The sequence below is a fragment of the Lipotes vexillifer genome, unplaced genomic scaffold (genome assembly GCF_000442215.2).
Source record: "Lipotes vexillifer unplaced genomic scaffold, Lipotes_vexillifer_v1.1 scaffold27, whole genome shotgun sequence".
NCBI classification, from domain to species: domain Eukaryota; kingdom Metazoa; phylum Chordata; class Mammalia; order Artiodactyla; family Lipotidae; genus Lipotes; species Lipotes vexillifer.
Window position 1 is genome coordinate 143,665 of NW_006787756.1, and position 16,680 is coordinate 160,344.

A 16,680-nucleotide genomic window follows, 5' to 3' on the forward strand; every position below is an offset into this window, starting at 1 on the left:
GCGGGGGCTACTCTTTGTTGTGGTGTGCGGACTTCTCATTGCAGTGACTTCTCTTGTTGTGGAGCACAGGCTCTAGGCAGGCTTCAGTAGTTGTGGCACACAGGCTCAGTAGTTGTGGCTTACGGGCTCTAGAGCGCAGGCTCAGTAGTTGTGGCACATGGGATTAGTTGCTCCGCAGCGTGTGGGATCTTCCCGGACCAGGGCTCAAACCTGTGTCCCCTGCGTTGGCAGGTGGATTCTTAACCACTGTGCCACCAGGGAAGCCCCTTTTCCTTTAAGCATTTTAAAGAAATTCAACTAATTTCTAGTATTCATTGTTTTTGTTGAGAAGTTATTAATAATTCAAATCATTGTCTCTCGATATGTAATTTGTTATTTTTCTCTGGCTGTTTTGAGAGCTTACCTTTAGTTTTTGGTTTGCAGTAGTTTCACTACTATGTTTATGGGTATAGCTTGTATTTATCCTACTTGGGGTTCTCTGAGATTCTTGAAGCTGTACATTTTACCATATTTAATGTTTCTGGTATTCTTCACATATTCTTTCTATCACTTTATCTCTGTTCTTGGACTTCACTAACACGTGGTAGACCTACTGATATTATCCCATAGACCCCGAAGGCTCTGTTCATTTTTTTCCAATTTATTTTCTCAGTCCTTCATATTAGATTTGTCTTCAAGTTCACTGACTTTTTCATTCATTCATTTAATCTGTTAAGCTCATCTGATGAATTTTTAAAAAAAAATTCAGATATTTTTATGTTGTAGAATTTTCATTTGGTTCTTTTTTATGGCTTCTATTTCTCTGCTAAGATTTTATATTTTTCCTCATTAAGAGCATGTTTTCCTTTATATCTTTGACAATACTTATAATAGATGCTTAAAATCCTTGTGTGTTGATTCCAATATCTGGGTCATCTCAGGATTGGTCTCCATTAATCACCTTTTCTCTTGAGTATGGGTTACATTTTCCTGTTCCCTCATATGTCCACTAATTTTGAATTGTGTCCTGGATGCTATGAGTGATGCACTTTAAATCCTCTCGATTGTTTGTTTTTTAGAGGAGTGTTTTTTTTTTTTAGCAGGCATTTAACTTGAACTTTAAACTCTGAACTCTAAACAACCTTTATTTGTTTAACCTTCAGTGTACTACTTGGAGCCTACTCCTCATGTATATATAGTTCAGAGTCAGTCAGAGATTGGGGAAGAGTTAATGTATGGAATGAGGCTGTCTGTATTGGCTGTCTCCTTTCTAGGATTTTCACCATCACTTTTCAGTTGCTGTGGTCACTCCATACTCTGTCCTTTGGGACTTTAAACCATTAAGACTGCAGCTTTTCTATCTGGGTTTGTGTACACAGTGTACTGACTGGGGTCTGTCTTCACTCAGTGCCATTCCTTCTCCCCAATGTTGACCACTTTCCAATGTCTGCCTGCTTTTTTGCTGCCAAGTGTTTTCAGGTAGTTTTTTTCATATTTTGTCCAGAGTTTACAGTGGTTGTTTGTGAGAGCGTTTAAACAGTGGGAGTTATACCCATCTTTTTTATTAATCAGTAACATTTTCAGCAATCTTTCTGTAATGTTTGTATTCTTTCTGTGATATTTGCTTAAAATGATGTGTAAATTCCTTTTGTTTAACATTTAATCCTCTCATATCCTTACTTATTTGACCCTCACAAAAAACTGGGCAATATAGTTATTATTATTATCACTACCCTTTAGCTGGGAAAAGCAAGCCTCAAAGAATTTAAGTAACTCACCAAAGTTCACGCAGATCAAATCTCATAACTTTTGACGTCAAGTCTAGTTTACTTTCATTCTGTTCTTTATCTGATAAATAGATGAACTGACCATCAGCAGCCTAGAGCTGTACTAAATTAAACATGATTTTAAAACTATTATTAAATTACTTATTTGCCCACAAAACAATTTTTTAAAAGTCTGGCCCCAATATTTTTTGGCCTTAGTTCAGCATGGGGCTGAGGTTGTGTCACTGATAGTTTGAATAATTCAACTAACAATATATGTAATGGAAGTAGCAATTTATGTAATGGAAAAATGGGTAGAAAATAATATACATCTACTAAAGAGTCTGAATATTAAATGCCCCATCCAAACCTGGCTTGAATATTCATTCCATTCAACAAACATTTTTCTATTGATTTTATATCAAAGAAACAAATGGATGGATCCTGGATCCTGGTCAGATGTTTTGGCTAGTTAGCAAGCTCTTAAAGTGAACATTTAATGTCGAATTAATTTAACTTTATTCATTTTATCCTATTTTCTGTATCATTCAGTTATAGATTTATAGCACTTTTAAATCCCCCACCAACTGTCAGCTTTTTCTAGATTATTCTGCACATATGAAGGGCCCTTGAAGATTTAGAAAAAGCATAGGAATAATTATGAGCAATAGTCTCATAAAAGAGCACTCATATGCACTGCCCTAGTCAGGGTTCTCCAGAGAAACAGAACCAATAGGATATATATGGATACCTGTAAGAGGGGATTTATCATAATAAGTAGCTCACGTTGTTATGGAGGCTGAAAAGCCCCACCGTCTGCTGTCTGCAAGCTGGAGAACCATGAAAGCCTGTGGTGTAATTCTGTCCAAGTCTGAAGGCCTAAGAATCACGGGGCTAATGATGTAAATAGTGATCTGACTCCAAAAGCTTGAGAACCAGGAGAACCAATGTCTGAGGACAAGCGAAGATAGATGTTGTAGTTTGAGCAGAGAGAGCGAATTTGCCCTTCTTCTGACTTTTTGTTCTATTTAGGCCCTCAGCAGATTGGATGACACCCACGCACACTGGGCAAGGCATTTGCTTTACTCAGTTCACCAAATCAAATGCTGAACTCTTCAAGAAACACCCTGACAGACACTCCCAGGAACGATGTTTTACCATCTATCTGGGCATCCCTTGGCCCAGTCAAGTTAACCCATAACATTAACCATTACATGCACCTATATACTTTCACATTTACTTCAAATACAAATAGAATGCTTCCCTTAGACTAGTGGTTCCCAAATGTTAGTGTGCATCAGAATCACATGGAGGGGCCATTAAAACAGGTTACTGTACACCATCCACAGAGTTTCTTTTCAGTAGGTCTTAGGTGGGGCTTGAACTTTGTTATGTGTAAGAAGTTCCTGGATGTTGCTAATGCTGCTGATCTGCCCATCCGGCTTTGAGAACTGTTGCTGACTTTTGAAGGCAACAGTTATATATCACTGTTAATAACTAGTTCTAAAATAGCCACTAGAGGGCAATGGAACCACAGACAAATTGGATGTGCAGCTTAATAGGTTCCCTGGTTTAAGCTATCAGTTACAGTATTGGCGCAAGCCATAAGAAAACCGAAGCCAAACATTAATTTCCTGTACAATATCTTGAGGCTCATTCTCAACTGTAATATAAATCAAAGCTTGTCTTTATGATTGCGGGGCTCATAGAAGTATAATGCAATTCTAACTCTGGCTGATGCCTGTTTTGTGATCACAATAAATTAAAAGTTGGACTTTTCTAAGTGGGCATTTGCATATATACCTAGTAGTTTTGGGGGTTAACATGAACAATTTGTGGTTTCCCAAAGAGACTACATTTTGATAATAGGTTTAGTTTGTTATGGAGATAATTCTATACTTAAGTGGTATTTATTGTTTTAAGACATGTACTTTTTATTGTGTGAAAATTAGACCTAAGTACTTAAAAAAAAATGTTAAACCTAGTATACACTAACCTCAATTCACAGAACATAAAGTTTCACAGAGTATAGGGAATTTGTAATTCTTTTCTCCTAGATATATTGTTTGATGGTACAGAAGGACTAGAGAAAAATCAAAAGATGTAGTTTGCACGGTGTTGTTATGTTTTCTTTTTCCTTTTTGCTTTGAAAGCCCAAAGACCTGAGTTATTCCGTGCCTTGACATTATTACCTGGATGACCTTGATGAGTTAATCTCTCTAAGTCTCAGTCTCTATATATGTAGAGCGAGAATTGTATAATACAACTATCTTTCTGGGCTGCTGTGAAAAATCAGTGAGATACTATATATGATAGTATTTTATAGATTGTAACTATCTCTGAAATTTTCTATTTTTGACATACTTCCACCAGCATGCAGTATATTTTGAACTTGGTTTTGATGCCATTTGTTATACCTTTGTAAAATTGCTTCCACACGTATAAAATAGTAATACTCAGATAAAAAGTTTGGAATTATATGGCAAAGAAGTTTAATTTTTTTGCATGTAACATCTTAAGTTTTTCATTAGTTTTTTCTTGTGTGGTAAGTATTGTTCCTGATATGTAGAAAATATAATCTACAGGGACTGCTAAATACAACTAGTTAGTACTGAAATCAGGATGAAGCTTAAATTGCAAATCATTTTCTGGCGTTTGGAGGTACACATGAATATGTGTGTGTGGGGTGTAGATGTGTGCATGCACTTTATGAATGGTAGGATTTCATTAAATATTTGTTGGTAAGTATTTCTCTTATTTTTCTGGACCACAGAACCCCTTAGTTATGGTTGCTTTAAGATTAAACTTTAGTTTTACTTATAGTTTTTGTTATGTGTCTAACAGTATGCTTGCTAACTAGACTATAAGCTTGTATAGATCGGGGATTGTATTTCTGTGCCCCCTTGGAGGTCTTTGCATAGAGTTTTCAGGAGTTTCCAATAGCAACAAAGTACTGTTACTTTTTGTGAACCCCTGGAAAAGTGAATATATCTCATTCAATAGACTACTAGGAAAGTCATCTTATTCCTCTTTGGAGCAATTAATCAATCCAGCAGTTTGTACTTCTGAGCGCTGTCTATGTATTCATCATGGTGGTAGGATAAGGCTTAGTAAATACCTGTTTCTTAATTGATTGATCACCACTCCAGAGAGTGATTTGTGTGTTCTGGTGGTCTATGGATAAAAAGCACTTTTAAAAAAATTGTGGGAAAATTACTGTGGTAGTCTGTTCTTTTTTTTTTTAACTGCTTTATTGAGATATGTCACATACAATTCACCTACTTAAAGTGTACAGTTCAGTGTTTTTTAGTATATTTACAGACATGTTCAACCATTACCACAGTCAATTTTAGAACATTTTCATCACCTCAAAAAGAACTTCAGTACCTTTATCACACCTGTGATGGTTAATTGGTGTGTAGATTTGGCTGTGCCAGAGTACCCTGATATGTGGTCAGACATTATTTTGGGTTTTCTATGAAGATGTTTTTAGATAAGATTAACATTTAAATAGGTAGACTTTGAGTAAAGCAGATTGTTCTCCATAACATGGGTGGGCCTCATCCAACCAGTTGAAGGTCCGGATAGAGCAAAGGACTGACCTCTTCCGGAGCAAAAGGGAATTCTGGCCTTTGGACTTGAACTACAGCATGAGCTCATCTTGCTTCTCCAGCCTGTTGGCCACGCTTCAGATTTTGGACTTACCAGCTTCTATAATTGCATGCGTAAATCCCTTAAATCTTTTTCCATATATACACATCCTATTGGTTTCATTTCTCTGGAGAACACTAACTAATAACCCACCCTCCCCAATCCCAGCCTCCCCATCTTCCCTTCCACTGCTCCCAGCCCTAGGCAACCACTAATCTACTTTCTATAGATTTTCCTATTCTGGAATTCCATGTGAATGGAATCATATGTGGTCTTTTGTGATTGGCTTCTTTCATTTAACATAACATTTTCCAGGGTCATTTATGTTGTAGCACGTATCAGTGCTTCATTCCTTTCTATGTATAATAATATTCCATTGTGTGAATATACCACATTTTGTTTATCTGGCTGTCTGTTAATAGATGTTTAGATTGTTTCCACTATTTGGCTATTATGAATAATGCTTCTATAAACATTTGGTACAAGTTTCTGTGTAGATGTATGTTTTCATTTCTCTTGGGTATATACCTAGGAGTGGAATTGCTGGGTCATATGTTTGATTCTTTGAAGAACTGCCAGACTGTTTTTCAAAGCAGCTGCACCATTTTACATTCCTGTCAGTAGTGTATGAGGGTTCCAGTCCCTCCACGTCTTTGCCAACAATTGTTATCTGACTTTTTGATTTTAGCTATCCTAGTGGGTAGAAATGGTATCTCATTGAGGTTTTGATTTGTATTTCCCTGATGATGAATAATGTCAGGCATCTTTTCATACAGGTATTATTGGCCATTTGTATATCTTCTTTGGGGAAATGTCTATTCAGATCTTTGCTCAATCTTTAACTGGGTTATTTGTCCTTTTATTATTGATGTGTGAGGTTTATTTATATGTTCTAGATTCAAGTCTCTTATCAAATATATGATTTGAAAATATTTGCTCCCATTCCTTGATGGTGTCTTTTGAAGCACAAAAGTTTTGAATTTTGATAATGTGCAATTCATCAATGTTTCCTTTTGCTACTCATATTTTTGGTGTCATACCTAAGAATCCTTTGCCAAATCCAAGGTTGTGAATATTTGCCATTATGTTTTCTCCTAAGAGTTTTATAGTTTTTGTTCTTACCTTTATGTCTTCAATCTGTTTGAGTTATTTTTTTGTATATGGTGTGAAGTAAGAATCTAATGCCATTCTTTTGCATGTGGCTATCCACTTGTCTCAGCACCATTTATTGAGAAGACTAGTCTTTCCCCATTGACTGGTCTTGGCACCCTTGTTGAAAATTAGTTGGCCAAAGAGGTATCGGATTATTTCTGGACTCTCAATTCTATTCTATTGGTCTGTATGTCTGTCCTTGTGCTAGTACCACACTGTTGTGATTACTGTTGCTTTGTAGTAAGTTTTAAAATTGGGAAGTGTGAGTCTTTCTAGTTATTTCTTCTTTTTCAGGGTTGTTTTGGCTATTCTGGGTCCTTTGCAATTCCGTATGAATTTTAGAATCAACTTGTCAAAGAAATCAGCTGGCATTCTGATAGGGATTGTGTTGAATCTATAGATTAGTTTGGGAAGTATTGCCATCTTAACAATGTTAAATCTTCCAGTCCTTGAATGTAGGATGTTTTCCACTTATTTAGATCTTTAATTTCTTTGAACAATTTTTTTATAGTTTTCAGAGTGTAAATTTTATGTGTTTGTTAAATTTACTCCTAAGTATTTTATTCTTTTTGATGCTACTGTGAATGGAATTGTCTTCTTGATTTCATTTTCAGATTGTTCATTGACAATGTATGGAAATACAACTGATTTTTGTGTATTGATCTGGAATCCTGCAACCTTTTTAAACTCATTTATTTGTTCTAATAGCTTTTTATTGGTAGGATTTTTTAGGATTTTCTAAATACGAGAGCATGTCAGCTACAAATAGAGATAGTTTTACTCCTTCCCTTCAAGTTTGGATGCCTTTTCTTTTTCATGCTTAATTCCCTTGTCTAGAACTTCCTGTACAGTGTTGAATAGAAGTGGTAAGAGCAGACATCCTTGTCTTGCTCCTCATTTTAGGGGGTAAGAGTTCAGTCTTTCACCATTAATTATGATGTTAGCTGTGGGTTTTTCATAGATGCTCTTTATCAGGTTGAAGAAGTTCCCTTCTGTGCCTGGTTTGTTTAGTGTTTTTATCATGAAGGGGTGATGTATTATTTTCAAATTCTTTTGAGATGATTATGATGTGATTTTTGTTTTTTGTTCTATTGATATGATGTACTACCTTAATTGATTTCAAATGCTAAACCAAACTTGAATCCTTGGAATAAATCCTAGTTGGTCATGGATCTTCTTTCACCTCTCCTTCGGGTACTGCCTGTATCTGTATGTTGGTGTGCTTAGTGGTTTCTCACATTTCTCTGAAGCTCTTTATTTTTCTTCCTTCTTTTTCCTCTCTGTTCTTTAGCTTACATAATCTCTATCAATCTGTCTTCAAGTTTACCATTTTTTTCTTCTGGTAGTTCAAATCTATTGTTGATCCCTTCTAGCAAATTTTTTATTTCAGTTATTGTACTTTTAACTCCAGAATTCCATTTGGTTCTTTTTAAAACAATTTCTCTCTCTTTATTGGCATTCTCCATTTGGTACAACACTGTCAGTATTCTTTCCTTTATTTCTTTAAATATGGTTTCCTTTAGTTCTGTGAACATATTTATAATAGTTACTTTGAAAAGTTTTTACGTTGAATCAGGCATCTGGTTGCTCTCATAGGAAGTTTCTGTTGCCATTTATCTTTTTTGGAGTAGGGGGTTATAGTTTCTTGTTTCTTTGCATGCCTCATAATTTTTATTGGTAACTAGACATTTTAGATAATATGTTGTAGCAACTCTGGGCACTGGTCCCTTCATTCTGGGGCTTGTTATTGTTATTTGCTTGCTTATTTGTTTAGTGATTGGCTGGATCATTTTAGTGAAGTCATCCTTCCCCCACCCTCCACCCGCAGTATTAAGCCTCTGATGCTGCTAGGCACAGCTTTAGGTTTGCCCACAGTCACTTTGGGATGATTGCAGCACTCGTAGGGGTCTTTTCCTCTCTGTCCCTGACCACACTCAGCTGTTAAAACTCTACTAAGTGTTGGCTGGTTGCTCTACTTTTTACAAAAATGCCCTGGAGCATAAATTGCTCTACAAATGAATCCAATCAAATTATGGCTTTTTGGACAGAAAAGTTTCTGAGATCAGTGTTTGATATTTGTATGACCCCAGAAAGACTCCTCCTAGCTGTCTTATTCCCCAGTTCTCTCCTGCAAATTAGCCAGCCTACTCTAAGCTTTTCTTTATTACACGCAGAAATCTCCTTCCAGGTGCCTTTCATCACAGCCTCCACTGTTCTTGAGAGTGCTTTTAGGTTAATTTCTCCAAGCTCTGTTGCAAATGAAGTCAGTTTCTATGGGAAGAGATCAGGAGCTATCTGTTGATGACTGCTTCTCCCCCAGGTAAAATCTCTGAGCCAGGGCCCTGGAGCTGAGGGTGGAGGGACAATGGCAAGCCTCTCTCTGTGTGATAGCCCCACTGCCTCAGTTCCATAAGTGGGAGTGGGGTGAAAGTAGGGAGACCCCCACCTCTTGACTGCGCTTGCCTGAGACTTATCCCCAGCAGCAGGCAGCTGGGTGCAAGATGAGGAACTCTGAAGTCTTGCTAACTCTCAGGAAGAAAGCGCTAAGAGGGAACCCTGTGTTCCTGGCTGCAGGAGTCTTGAGTGGAGTGTCTGCTTCATTGTGCTGGGTGTGGAGTGGGGAGAGTGGTCTTGATTCAAATACCACAGATTCTCACCTTTCTTCTAGAAACTTTCTTAGGTTTTCTTGAATAGATGTTTCTTCATTTGCTGTTTACACTTAGGACCACTTCCAGAGGCTTTAATTGCTTGCTTTTTAATAATTCTGACAGTTTCACTGGGGAGTGATTCGGTGGAGCTCTTCATGCCGACATGCCACTATTCACAGCAGTGTGTTGTTCTTGACAACTGTCCACTAGCCTGACATTATGAAGGTTCATAAAACTCAAGCCAATAAGACAGTCCCTTAATCCATTGTGGGAATTCAGGGCCCTTCAGGCACCCATTTAAACAGAACTCTTCTTCGTAATGGAGCTGCTCAGATAATTTGAATCCAGGATGCTCTAGGAGACCCAGCCCCCACTTCAGTTCTTTCTATCTTTCTAAACACTTTTCTCTGATACAATGGTAACATTTTTTGTCTTTCACGAATAACAGCTGTATTTAGACAGTGTCCTTTTTAAGTCAGTCAGTCTTGATGACATAATTTCTTGGGCTTAAGATTAGAGTAGTTCAACAGTTAGCATTTTAAGTTGTCGCTCACCCTCTTGTTTATATTATCAGCAATAGCCAAGGCAGCAGGCTTGGGCAGTGCAGTTAGAGTAATAGCAGAGCACTGCATGTGTGGCCTTACCCTACTGGCACTTCACATGGAGCTGCCTGGCTAGTCAAGAGGCAAATCCCTGATGTTCTGGCCTGTGTTACTTGTGATTGTTAGGGAAGAATTATGTAGAGGTCTGTCTAGCAGTTTGTGACAGGCAGAGATCTCTGAGTTTCCACTGCTAAATAGTGGTGTGTAAACAAAAAGGGCAGAAGCCCTTTTTAACTGTATTGTATAGGGAAACATAAAATTTCTATTTCCGTCATGGAATATACTCAAATATCTTAAATCATATGTATCATTCTCTCTATAAAGGAAAAGATACTTTGCCTACCTAGAAAGCAAAACTGAGTCAGTTAAGGACTTATATAACAAGGAAAGATTTAAAATAGTTAGAGATAGTTTTAACAAATTTGGCAATATTGGTAAGAGACAGAATTCTTAGGTTTATGCTAATCACTCAGGTCTGATTTTTCTACATCTTTCACTGGGATTTGAAAATCAAACGTCAAGAAAATTTCCCACTCTTGGTTATAATATGCAAATGCCTGCTTTCATTAAATACTTCATCCCCTCCCTTTTCATGATTAGTACATTTGGGCTATATGGGGACTTCCAAAAGTCTTTAGGGTTAAAAGTCTTTCCAATTTTCAGTTGAAATGGGTTTGTTGTTCTGCCAGAATGTTCTTGCCAACTGTTTTCTTTTAGGTAATGAAGAATATAAGCTTTTATCACGGAATTTTTCATCCAGCTCAGGTCCATGCAATGATACAGCTGAATGTGTATTGGCCCAGGTACACTAAGCGTTGTTAACAGGACTCACTTCTTCAGGAAATAACAGCTATTTTTAAAGGGGAGTGGAGGACAAGGAAGGGAAGGAAAAAAACAAAAAGGAATCACTTTTCTAAGGACATAGTTCAGTCATGGGATATATGCAGATGAGATTTTTTTCCCTTTTTATTGTGAGGAATGTTTGAAAATCATCTGACAGATCGTACATCATTCTTAACCTTGTCCTTTTAATCCAACAGTAAATAGAAAACAAATGTTTCTTTTCCCCTGGAAGGTATGATCATGACATCTTGCAACTTACATTTTTAATAAGTTAAATTAAAGATAATAAGCTATTTTTCCTTCCGTCATTGTGTAGGAGCGGGACAGCATTCCAAGGAGTTGTTTTAATTGCCCTATTGGTATGTACTGTGACATCTGGTGGCATTGGTGAGCTTACCTGATGGACCACAAAGAACCCTGATTTATGAACCCATAATTGGGTTTCCAATAAACATTTGTCAAAATAATGTATTAGTTCAAACCAAAGCCTTCTCTATTTATTCATATAAAAGAGCACTTAACTTTCAACAAAGAATTGCCTATCATCAAAAACACTCTATAAAGGAATCAGATTTATGAAGACACGATTCTAGAGGGTGACTGCTCAAAGAATACAGCTTATTTTAACTCCTTAGAGGACTTAGTGTTCTAACTTGCTTGTTTTCACCATATTCCTTCATGTTTTTAAGTTCAAATAAAGATTTTTGTATTCACTTGTTAAGGTACTTGTTACAAAATGAATCTAGTGACTTACAAATACTTATTCAGTTATGAATCTTTAGCAGGTATCATAGCTATTTCAAATTCTGTGATGACAACATATATCCATTCTTATTCAATTTACTTCTAAGTAAGAGCAAAACATACACTGCCCACATACTAGTTTGTAAATTGCTAAGGCTTCTGATAAGGGAATCATCATTGATCTTTATTTTAAATTTTACTTGTTTACTCTTTAACAGATTAGTCTTTGTTCCTGTTGGAGTTTCACATCAATAAGTAAGATATGTTATTTACACAGCATGTATACCTTGGAGCCTTCACTTTGTACATTATTTTTTATTTTTATTTTTTGTGGTACGCGGGCCTCTCCCGCTGCAGAGCACAGGCCGCAGACGCGCAGGCCCAGCGGCCATGGCCCATGGGCCCAGCCGCTCCGCGGCATGCGGGACCCTCCCGGACCGGGGCACGATCCCGCGTCCCCTGCATCGGCAGGCAGACTCTCAACCACTGCGCCACCAGGGAAGCCCGCTTTGTACGTTATTATAAAGCACCTTATGAAGCATTATTCTAGTATTTAAAAGTTATTATCCTCTTTTTTGTTATGGTATTCATAACATAAAATTTACCATTGTAACTAGTTTTGAGTATACAATTCAGTGGCATTAAATACTTCACAATGTTGTGCAACCATCATCACTATCTATTTTCAGAACTTTCTCATTATCTCTAACAGAAACTCTGTACCCATTAAACAGTAATTCTTCATTCCACCCTCACCCTGCCCTGGTAACCTCTATTCTATTTTCTTTATGAATTTGACCATTCTAGGTATCCCATGTAGTTGAATCATACAATATTTGTTCTCTTGTATCTGGCTTCACTTGTAATGTTTTCAAGGTTCATTCATATTGTAGCATACATCAGAATTTTATTTCTTTTTATGGCTTAATAATATCCCATCATATGTATAGACCATATTTTGTTTATCCATTCATCTGTCAGTGGACACTTGGGTTGTTTCCACCTTTTGACTATTGTGAATAATGCTACTATGAACATTCATGTACAAATATCTGTTCGAGTCCCTGCCTTCAACTTTTTTGGAGTGGAATTCCTGGATCATATGATAATTCTGTGTTTAAGTTTTTGAGGAACCTCACTATCCCCTTTAAAAATTTATTAAAAGTGTCATTCCTTATGCTAAGTATTGGAGTCATCCTAAGTCATGATATTATTTGAAAAAGTTAATTTATAAACAGGTTGAGTTCAGCTGTTCACATCAATAAGTATTTAAAGAACATTGATCATGTTCCAAGTAGAGTTCTAGCCATTGAGGTCACAAAAATAAATAAGATAAGGTCCCTGATCTTAAGGGGTCCTTATAGTCCCCGAGTCTTAGGAAATTCAGTCGCTAGTAATATTCTCAAGTCTGCTGTACTTTATTTATTTGAGTTACGAACCAGAAATAAGTTTTTCATGCTCTTGTTATCCTTTTAAGAAAAAATATAGAGGCACTACTGAAATTATGCACCATATGTGGTAGATTTTGGGTAAAGAAAGGTTGATCCTGAATAATCTTGTGATCAGATCCAGAATAATTTTGTGATTGAGGATGTAAAAAGGGATTTACATGAAGGAATCTCAGCTTGGGGTCTGTGAGAAAAAGATTAGAGAGGGAAAACTGTGGATTGTAAGGTAAATTAAGGGATTCCCACTGGTATATTCTCTACCTATAATTTGGGGGAAATCTTAATACATGTAGGGGTGGAACATGGTTCACCACTGCTTCTGAAGAATGGTGATTAATTTTGAAAAATGTCCTGAGGCAGTGGTCTTGCTTACTTATACTTGGTCATGGGACCTTCTGGGCCTTTGTAGGATAGAGCAGGGATCATTCAGCTGAAGTTCTTTAAGAACCTATGGGTATCCTGTCAGTTTGTGCTCTGCTACTGTTCAGCATTTCTAGAGATTTGGGTTTGAGGTCAGAATCCCCCTGTAGGCTTCACCTGAAATAGAATTTGAGAATTCATGATTGGCTGCTCTGGCCCTTGGGAGGTCCCAGTAATGTTTTCCTTCTATTTATAATAAATAACTTTCATAAACAGTGCATGCATTCAATTTATAGGTGTTTGAAATTTTTAGCCTACATGGAAATTTCAGATTAGAAATTAGGAAAAAGCAGATCTAGAACTTATTGAAAAAAAATAAAAAGAAATTCTTTTTCTCCTGCCATCTTATAGTATCAATAAGTATAAGGCCAGTGAGCTGTCTCTGTCTCCTATTTGACGTACAAATGCAAACAGTGGTGTTGCTGCGGTTCAAATTAGTCTTCAAGTGTGTTGGGGGAGGGGAACTTATGCCCTAGTCTTGTGTTGATCTTGAGTATACACTGGCTGATAACTGGTGAGCTGGATTTAATGGACTCCATTTCTGGGTAATATATTGGCATTTGCTTCCGAAGTCTGCAGCGGATACAACTCCTGTAAATTTAGACTCAGCTTTGTCAGGACCTGTTGGTTCATCGTATCGGTCGTGGCTTTACCTCAGCTCTCACTGATGCTGCCTTTGTCTCAAGTCTCTTGCCATCAACTGCAGAGAACACTGACTGCCTCCTTGAGCTGCATCTGTGGGTCTCTTGGCTCCATAGCATAGAAAGCACCATCATAACTGCTATCCTGTTAACTTCTCCTTCTTTCCTCAGGCGCATGTGGAAATCTTTGAGTTTACTCTGCTAAATGAGAGATTAGGAATGATAATTAGGCTTCTTTCTATCTGACTATCCTTTTCTTCCTTCTTTACTCTGCTGGGGCTGTGCCGTGTTAGCGTAGTGTTGCCTTTTGCGCAGTGGTTTTGTTCCTGAGACCCAAAGGGCAAAGAAGCCCTTTGCCTTCAACTTTGCCTTTATCTCACCTAAAGGTTCTTTTCCCCCCCTGAGACTTCAGCTTGGAGAGGGTGGGTCAGGAGATACTTTTCTTTTGCTGCTTCCCTTCCCTCTGTCTTCCTTCCTCTTCCCAAAAGCCACTTAGGAAAGAAGGAATAGGCTTTCACACTTCTTGCTGTCTTATCTGGACTTCTGTTATGTAAAAATCTCTGATCAAGTCAGCCAGATCTGCCTCTTCACCCATAAAAGAACCTTAAAAATGCTTTTCTCTCATACAAAGCCTGACTTGCCAGATTATTTCCTATCTTTGTTGACTTGAAAATTCTATTTGGCGGCCCAAGTGATTACAAACTTTTATTTCTCTTTATATTAATGCTACAATAATTCTGATCTCCTCACCTCACTTCTCAAGGAAGATGGATACTTTAGGATGTCTAAATGATATGTGAAAGAAGAAAGCCTGGTAATATATTTCAAAAAATATTATGTGTGCTATCTATGGATCAAGTGACTGTTTTAGTTCATCTGTCTTGCATGTGACATTAGCCTGTAAGTAAAGATAGGGTTAGACTAGCTCAGAAGAAAATGTGGCCTGTACTGATTGATTCGTAGGCTGGTAGTACCTAAAATGTCCCTCGACTGTATCCACTAATGACAGCTTATACATTGACCTTCAGATGATCCATTCTCACTTGTCAAGCCCCGTTTCCTAAGATTTGGGTAAAGCAAATGGCCCAATCCTGCTGTAGAATGAATCTTTTAGGACCTGGCAAAAAGAGAATTTTGAATATTGACAAATCTTTGCAAGATAACTTTTTAAAAATAAATAAAAATTGGCTTATGAAAAAAAAACCTAAGAAAATACTCTAAATAGGTTTTTTTTTTTTTTTTTTTTCCTTGCGTTATGCGGGCCTCTCACTGTTGTGGCCTCTCCCATTTGCAGAGCACAGGCTCCGGACGCGCAGGCTCAGCAGCCATGGCTCACGGGCCCAGCCGCTCCGCGGCATGTGGGATCCTCCCGAAACGGGGCACGAACCCGCGTCTCCTGCATCGGCAGGCGGACTCTCAAGCACTGCGCCACCAGGGAAGCCCTCTAAATAGGTTTTAAATAAACAAAATAAAATATACAAAATAAAAATGTTTGGTTTCCCATGTGTAATGTTGAACACTTTTTTTTTTGAAGGAATTTTAATTTTATTTTTTAGAAGTTATTAGTATATTGTGTAAGAGGTGAGAATGATATTTTAAAAGTCTTTATTCTTGATGGGATTGAACTTCCATTATTTTCGGCCTTATTACTTCTCAAAATTTGAACAGTTTGCCTATAGCAGGTATTTCTTTTGTAAATCTCTTGGATAATAAGGTTCTTCCTACAGGAGAATAAAGAAATTCCAAGTTCTCCAAATATGTATATGAGAATATGGAAATTGTATAAGATAATGATAATTTTGTCAGAGCTACCTTCAGTATGCATCTAATTATGTTTTTTTAAATTTTATTTTATTTATTTTTTTACACAGTAGGTTATTAGTTATCCATTTTATACATATTAGTGTATACATGTCAATTCCAATCTCCCAATTCATCCCACCACCACCCCCTCCCCCGCCACTTTCCCCCCTTGGATCTAAAGACTCTCATACAGAGTGAAGTAAGTCAGAAATAGAAAAACAAATATTGTATGTTAACGCATATATGTGGAACCTAGAAAAATGGTACAGATGAACAGCTTTGCAGGGCAGAAATAGAGACACAGATGTAGAGAACAAACGTACGGACACCAGTGTTGAACACTTTTATAGTTAGACTTTATTTAAGATGGTCCAGCCAAGCACCAAACTTATATTATACATGGCAAGTTAATGCCATAATACCATGAGAATACCTCTTTCTTTGCATCATTACAGTATGTTTTCTCTACCAGACTATAAGCAACTTGAGACAAAGACTGTGTCTTATTCACTTTTGTAATCCCAGACTCTAAGGTGATAACTGGAACAATGTAAATATTAACATGTATTTGCTGTCTGTTCAGATCTTTGCTGATCTCTGAACAAAAGGCATGTGAAAGAGAACCGAAAGGAAATGATGTATATCTCTTTTTAATGTTGTATGCTTGGGACAATACTCCACGACAAAGGAACCTAATAATTTGAGTTTTAACTTGAGTTGACCCCAAAATGAATTTGAATGGCCCAACTTAATAATAGGCAGGGCTTTGGGTGAAAAACAGATTTCTTGGCAATCTAATCTAGTTTATAACAGCATGAAATGCCTTGGTTAGCACAGTCTTCACAAGCTAACAAAGCCAGGAGTTCTATAACATTTATGATACCGATAGGAGCATAAAAATGTATAAGGTTTCATTTGATGTACTACAAGTACTCTGGATTGTGATATCTCCTGGTCATAACATCATACTGAAATACCATGGC